Below are 7635 nucleotides of genomic sequence, written 5' to 3'. Positions count from 1 at the left end.
TGCTACTTACTATTAGCATACTAATAAAGACAATCAGAATCTCTGAATCATTGCTGAATGTATAAAAATCTGAGGTGAAGGTGATCGGAAATCTGAATTAAATCGACAGTAGTCTTGGGAGTATTCGATGTTCAACAAGTGTCCTTCAAAGATGTTATATAATTTATAACCTCACGCTTGCTTGCAAAACATCCTGTGACACCGACATGCTCCTCTGTGCACTCCAGATAACCTCCAATGGACCCAGAGCCCTGAGGGAGGCCCACGAGCACCATCAGGCGGTTGCCTGCACCCACCCCCAAAATCACCAGCTGTCAATCACCCAGAAGACGACGGCCGTGCATCCATCATCTCACAGCGCTGTGACCACCACACTGGAAAAAAACCATAACAACAGGTAACCAAACAACCAAACCACCCAACACACAAGGAATGAGAGTGTGTGTAGTCTGTGTGTGTGTGTGTGTGTGCGCAGAAAAGCGTTATTGAGCCAGACAGCTATATCCATCATGTATCTGTCCACTGGTTTCACCAGCAGCACTCAACGTCTGCCAATACCATTTTCCAGGGTGTCGGCAGGATCTAATGCCTGCCTTTCTTTATTCAGGCTGTCAGAAACATTTCTACACTTCTAGTCATTTTTATGTATTGCCACTTCAACAATACTACGCGCTAATCAACTCTCCTTCTGGCCGCTGAGGTCCTCCATTTGATATCTGAACAAAGCGACGCAAAGTAGCTTAGCCTTTGTTGTCTCGCCTCTGTGTATTGTTTGTAATCATGTGTGTATTTAAGGTATTTTCTTGCGTATGGTTTATTGTTTGTATCTTTTGCCTCTTGTCTCTATTGTTGGGTTATTTTTTTTTGCTTTTGTGAAGCACTTTGAGATCTTGGTCTGTGTAAGGTGCTGTATTAAATTAACTGTGCTTAAAGGGCAACTTCACCCATTTCACATAAGCTTTGTATTTTTAGAACCCCCCGCATATTTTTGAATGGTCTAGCATCATTCCCTTATTTTCTGAAGAGACTGGAGAGATCCGTATCGATTTCCAACACTTCCTGTTTTTTATGACGCAATATGACGATTTTTGCGTACAAGAAAACAGGAAGTGTAAGAGGAGATGATTCTCGTAAGACTACAACCACTAGTCCCACCCCCCTCTAGGGGGTGGGACCCACTGACGCTACAGACCTATTAGAGCAGTGCCAGTGGGTGGGACTTCACCAGCAGAAACTAACATCCACAGCGTCTGAAGCTAAGATAACAGAGGCTGTTGCTAAAACTGAAGTACATTGGCGGAGGGTACTGGATCTGACAAAGAAGATGGCTCCATGCAAAAGTTCACCATTTCGAAAGAAACACAAACGAGGACTACCGTATTTTCCGTACTATAAAGCACACCGGATTATAAGGCGCACCTTTAATGAATGGCCTATTTTAGAACTGTTTTCATATATAGGGCGCACCGGATTATTAGGCGCATAGAATAGAAGATACTGCAGTCAAACGTTTGACTGGGGTTGCGTTATGCATCGACAAGACCGAGCTGTGCTAAAGAGAATGTCAACAAAACAGTCAGATAAAGTCAAACTGTATTAAGCGTTCTGACAACTCCGGTCACTCCCATGGTAACGATGTTCAAACGTTAATGTGCATATTAACAATATCTGATCAATATCTCTTAACAGTAAGCTCACCTTTTTCAGTTCATTCCCCGTCTACGAATCCCTCGAATTCTTGTGTGTGCGAATTGAACAGTTGGGCGAGTACGGCATCCAACATGCCCGGATTCCTCTCGTCATTATCCAAGTCAGTGTCGCTGCTGTAGCCCGTCCACACGAAGCCGATTTTTTGGGTGAAGCCGCATAAAAAAACACTTTTGGTGGACACGGCCTACGGCCACACCAAACGCGTGTAACGTGCCTAACTTGTCGCTTGATCATTGTGTGTCACAAAAATGTTTCAACGCGCCTGTGGCTGCGCTGGATTTAGGAGTCAGAGGTAGGAAACCCAAACGCCGCCATGTTTGGGTGCATGATAGAGTTTAGATCGGGTTAGATTAAATAATCTCGGATATAAATAACAATAATATAGTCCGCCAAGACGTTGAGGTTGCTTAGCGACCAGAGACGCTGTCCATGCAAGTGAATGGAGCGTTCCCTCTTCGTCATAACTATCAAACCAAACATCCTTCAAATTCAACGAGCGAACATTATGAAATTAAAATGCACATTTCTCGCTAAAAATGTTTACATAAACGCATTTAATGGCGTAACTATGTTACTATTTCCACCCAGAATAAGGAAAGATGTCGGCCGTATGCTTCTGTGCAAGCGTCACTACTCTAGTGACGTCGGTTCAAGCTCCACGCTGATTTGTTCCATTAGTAGATGGAACAAGGAGGTGTCCGATAGGCGGAGATGATCAGCGGGAGTGGCCGCCAGCGAAGCTGTGCATGGTGGGAGTTGTTGTCTTCAATCCACAAGCGCCAAAAAGTCACTTTCTGCCTTTTCTCGGTCAAGACGGCACCAAATTAGAATTGTATTTTATTATTCGACTACATATAGGACCCAATTTCAATACATATTCATGTCTGCACCGGTGAAATGCTCCTTTAAAGATCCCATAGCATGAAGATTTCACTTTCTAACATTAATATTAGTTCCCCTAGCCTACCTATGGTCCCCAGTAGCTACAAATTTCATTGAGTGTCAACTAGGCATTCTGCTCCGCCTTTGAAAAAAATAAGCTCAGACGCGCCGTTTTGGAATTTTACCCATATGTCGTAATAAGGGGAGATGCCACCGCCCCTTTCTCTGCCTTGCCAGCCCAGAGAATTTGGCCCGCCAATGAGATACAACCGTGCGAGCGCCACATGTGTGTGTGTGTGTGTGTGTGTGTGTGTGTGTGTGACTGAAAATATTTGTGCCCTTGCAATGTATTTTATAAATGCGGACACAAATAAAGATATTTGAAATGTGTGATTACACACACTGTAACACAGTGTACAACACTGTAACAAGTGTCATACACTTCTTTGTTATTTGGATAACCGTTGTTGGTGTTATGGCTCATAACACGTCAGACTCTTGTCTCTGGTATTTCCACAACGAGGCTCGTAGTTGGGGTTATCTCAGCCATGGTTGAGAAGGAATTGGGGGAAAGGAACTTTGGCTTTGGCTTTCTGAAGTACATGAACCACGACATGGAGGAGAAAGGGATTGTTGCCCACGAATGTCTCCCACTTGAGCTCCGCTTCCCGCTGACGAGGGACCACCGCCTCGGCACTGCCCAATGCCCACTGCAGGAGGCGGTGGTGCCTAAGCGCTGCCTGCTGCCGAGGCGGTGGTCCCTCGGCAGCGAGGCTCCGGAGGGAGACAACCGCGGTCAACAATCCCTTTCTCCTCCATGTCGTGGTTCAGTCTACTTCAGATTGATGTGGACATGGAAGAACGACGCAGTCAGATTCATAATATCGTCTGGAGGCTCACACAGCTTTTGGCCGTAATAATATATGATACAGGTAACTATGTATAATATGATATTATTTAGATATAGAGATCCTGGACTCCCGTGTGTTCTAGAATATTTACAAAACATGGCCAAAGGCTGTGTGCGCCTCGCCATTGCGATACATCCACTGTAAACAGAGCGCATGGTACCGTGGCCGCAAGCTGCTCAGGGCCACACCCCCACCCTCCTCCTTGACCCGCCTCTCTCCTCCTTTTTGCATTAAAGCTACAGACACCGAAACGTTAAAGAAGCATGCCATGGGACCTCTAACTTCTAATAATGATTACTGTTTGAGGGTATTAAGAGTCCTGGCTTAGAGAAACATAAGACAATATCCTGGATTATATGAAAGAAGGCCTGGCCCGGTGCTAAATCTTTTGCCTTCTGTGTCCACAGCTAAAGCTCTGATCTGCAGCTGGCAGGCCACTGTGTTAGCTAGGTCACACAGAGCTAGACGGCTGGGATTATAACACATCACAGCTCAGGTGGAGCTCACGCAGGCACACACACACCAACTCTTACAAAGATGAAAGTCTTTGCAAAGGCATGTTATCTATTTAGGTTATGGATTTTGACAGCATCCTTATGGATATCGCCATTGGTATCCTAACGTCCAAGTGTTCATGTGTGAAATTGCACCTCCCCACCCTTCACATACGCGCACACACACACCAAACGTACACACACATTCCATCAGTTTGTAAAGAAATAAAGTATTCTCCCAGCAGGTAAGACAGATGTTTAAACAAGTCTATCTATCATAGACCGCCAGGCCCACTTAAGTCCAACACGGGAGACGAGAATCAGTTGGCGGAATTACATTCGGCACAGAGACACTGCTGTTGGTCGGGCAGGGAACAGTGCGGGCAGGGAAAGAAATCTTGCAACATAAACAAAGTTTATGTTTAAAGTCAAGTTTAGGTTTATTGTATTCCACTGAGCTGTGCATACATCATGCAAATTCAATTTCAAATCCTCTGTAAATCCTTTCTTCCTCTCTACTCCTCTCAATTTCAAGAGTCACGTTTGTCCCTCCCTCCCTTTGTCCCTCCTCTCTACCTTTTCTTTATCTGTGTATCTCCCTCTCTCTCCATCCTTTCGCTCTCCATCTCCCATCCCTTACTCGCGACTTCTCTTTCTATCTCAATCTCCCTCCTCCACTAAGTCTCCTATGCCTCAATCATCTATTTTTTTCTGTTGGTGTTTGCCTCTCCTTTGCCTGACCTTCAACTTGCCTACACACACACACACACACACACACACACACACAGAGGCCCTGCACTGGTAATGGCCTGTACCTTTTAAACAGACTGTGTTAGGAGGGGAAAACATGCTACACTAGACTGACAGAGCAGAGAGCCATGAAGAGGTAACTGATTGACCACTGCAGTAGTCATGTCAGTTGCCATGATTTCAGTTACATCAACTGACACAGCAATGCAAGAAACGCCATCTCCACTGTAGGTGAGAGAGAGAGAGAGAGAGAGCGAGAGAAAGAGAGAGAGAGAGAGAGAGAGGCCTATTTGTGTCAAAGCTGGAATCAGCAGGGGGGCTCCTCGACTTTTCCTAGTTTTCCATTACAGAGAGACAGAGCTCTGAAAACAAAAGGAAATCCTAATGGCGTGCATGCGTTTTGTCATCTTCCATCACTCACCCCGTTGTTCGTCCGGCGGCATGGTGACCACGTCAAGGATATTGTCAAACACGCCCACATTGTCCTGTTGAGTGACAGACGGCACACTCAGCACACATGCTGCACTTATCTGGTCTGTCACCCGATCCATAATAACATCTGCTCTGTGACTGGCTTTTGTCACCTATTCCCACAGAACTTTGTGTATTATTTATGTCCCTGCTGCGTGGGGAGCTGTGGTCCTGTCATAAGGAGGTAGGGATAGTGGAGAGGCCTGTTCCACCTCCCGCCAAAGAGGCATCGGGTTCCGTGTACTGGCTCCTCCATGGGCAGTATTAATTTCAGGTTGCTTTGAATAAAAGTTATACTATACAGAGCTCATATATGAATACTTAACTACACCACACTCACCTCATTTGCTTTGTGAGAAGGCTAGCAAGCAAGCATTGAGAAATGGAAACTTGGCAGTAGTATGGATTTGTATTGAAATAACATTTTCTCATCCAACGTCACTGTTGTTACGGTCACTTGTAAATAAAAAAAAACATGTTTGCAGTGGCAACTAGCCCTAAAGAGATCAATATTCATTTACTCATTGATGGCTTCAATGCTCCAATTATATGGTCAGGCAAGCAAGTAACCCAAGAGTAGATCTACTGAGAAGACACACTTAGATGTTTGCATTTTGCAACTTAGAGTAGATAATACTACTATATTAATAATTTAAGATAATAATCCTTATTTTATAAAGGTTCCTTATATTGTTTTCAGATACAAAAAAAGGTGTTGAGTATTATTCCGAAATGTATCATTTCGTAATTTCTGTCAAACATGCATAAAACAAAAACCTAAAAACTGCAGAGCAGCTTTTTTATGTTTTCCATCTCCTCCCATCCCATCTGTCTGGTCCTTTTATGATATATTATAGTCATATTTATGCCAATCTGTCTCGCTTGCTCTCTCTCTGCATCTTGTGTGTGCCTGGCCTCTCTTTATCACATTCTTATCTGTCTCTCCCCTCTCCCTGCTACCCCATGTTCCCTTCAAAAGTATTAAGGTCTTTAAGACCCCCAAACCTCCCCACCCTACCCATAAACTCTCCTTGTAATAAAAAGAGAGAGAGAGAGTGAGAGAGAGAAGGCATTCACGAAATCATCCAACTGCTTCAATAGTTAATTCTAGTTCATGAGTTCATTAAGTATATGCACATCAATCAACAGTTCTGTAAATGTGCCGGTGCTGGCCAACTGGCTATTTTTTAACCGTGGTTGTGGTCTATAGATAGGGCAAATCAAGCCAAGATAATTTGCGTAGACCTGAATTGCAAATACAGTACCAAGGGTTTCACAGTACAGAAACACCCTAACCTTATAGGAGAACCAAACCGTGCACACACACAAAAAAATACACTCTCTCACACACACAAACACAGACACACACACACACGCGCACACACACACACACACACTTCAAAGCTATCAAAAGTGGTGTACAAAAGTAATTCATCTCCCTGTCCCTATTCTAAAAGTCTCTATGAAAAAGCGACATTTCAACCATATTGTAGAATGCAGAAGTGAAAAGGAAATAAAAAACTAATCCCAAACTGTTGAAGCGTGACCACCCTTCAACCAAAGAGTTTCACAAAGAAAGCAAAACAGAAAAGGAATAAATAACATTGAAAGACGAAAGGTGAGCTCTGTATTCAAACAGCCAACTTCAAGTCCCTTTTGGCTGCCATAGAAAAGAAAAAAGTAAGATGTAAGTAAATAATTAGACTGCTACCTTGACGTTATAATCACCTCAATTAGGTAACTAATTGAGTAACTTTAAATCTGTAACTTTATTCCAAAACGAGAATGTAAAACAGGAGTGTGTGATTGTGCGTGCATTTGTGTGTGCATGCATGTGTGTATGCGAGCTAATGTGTGGGTGTCTATGCGCATGTGTACATGTGTGTGTTGATATGCGACTTGGCATGAGTGTTTGTGTGTGTGTGCGCCTGATATTCATATTGGCTCTTGCATTGTCGGGCAGACTCTGTGAACGTGGTCCATCGGGGCAGGGTGGCTCCCTGAACACATCCCACTCCCTCATTAGGAGTCTGTTTGAATTGAGGAACCCCCTTCAAGACTTCACTCTATGGTCAAATACACCCCGAGTTGCTTCTTCTGTTAACCACGACACAGAGAGGAGTCACTTAAAAAAAAGTCCTGCAGCTCCGTCAAATTCAAAAAGCAGAAAAAGAAATATACAAAAAAAAGGGCCGGACAGAGTGAGCTCAGATGTGCATAACCATGTTTGATAGAGTGGATGTTTGAGGTGAGAAAATGAGACAATGGCAAAAGAGTGAGTGTGTGTGTGCGTGTGTGTGTTGACAAGCCCTTGAGATTAACGCCCACTCCATGCTGAATTCAGCAACGGGACCATACTCTGGGGATGCATTCTTGAGGGGAAGCCATATATGTTGCTGAGCCAGGAACATGGCCAT

This window comes from Gadus chalcogrammus, chromosome 5 (genome assembly GCF_026213295.1).
Source record: "Gadus chalcogrammus isolate NIFS_2021 chromosome 5, NIFS_Gcha_1.0, whole genome shotgun sequence".
NCBI classification, from domain to species: Eukaryota; Metazoa; Chordata; class Actinopteri; order Gadiformes; family Gadidae; genus Gadus; species Gadus chalcogrammus.
Note: the sequence above shows the minus strand (reverse complement) of the source record.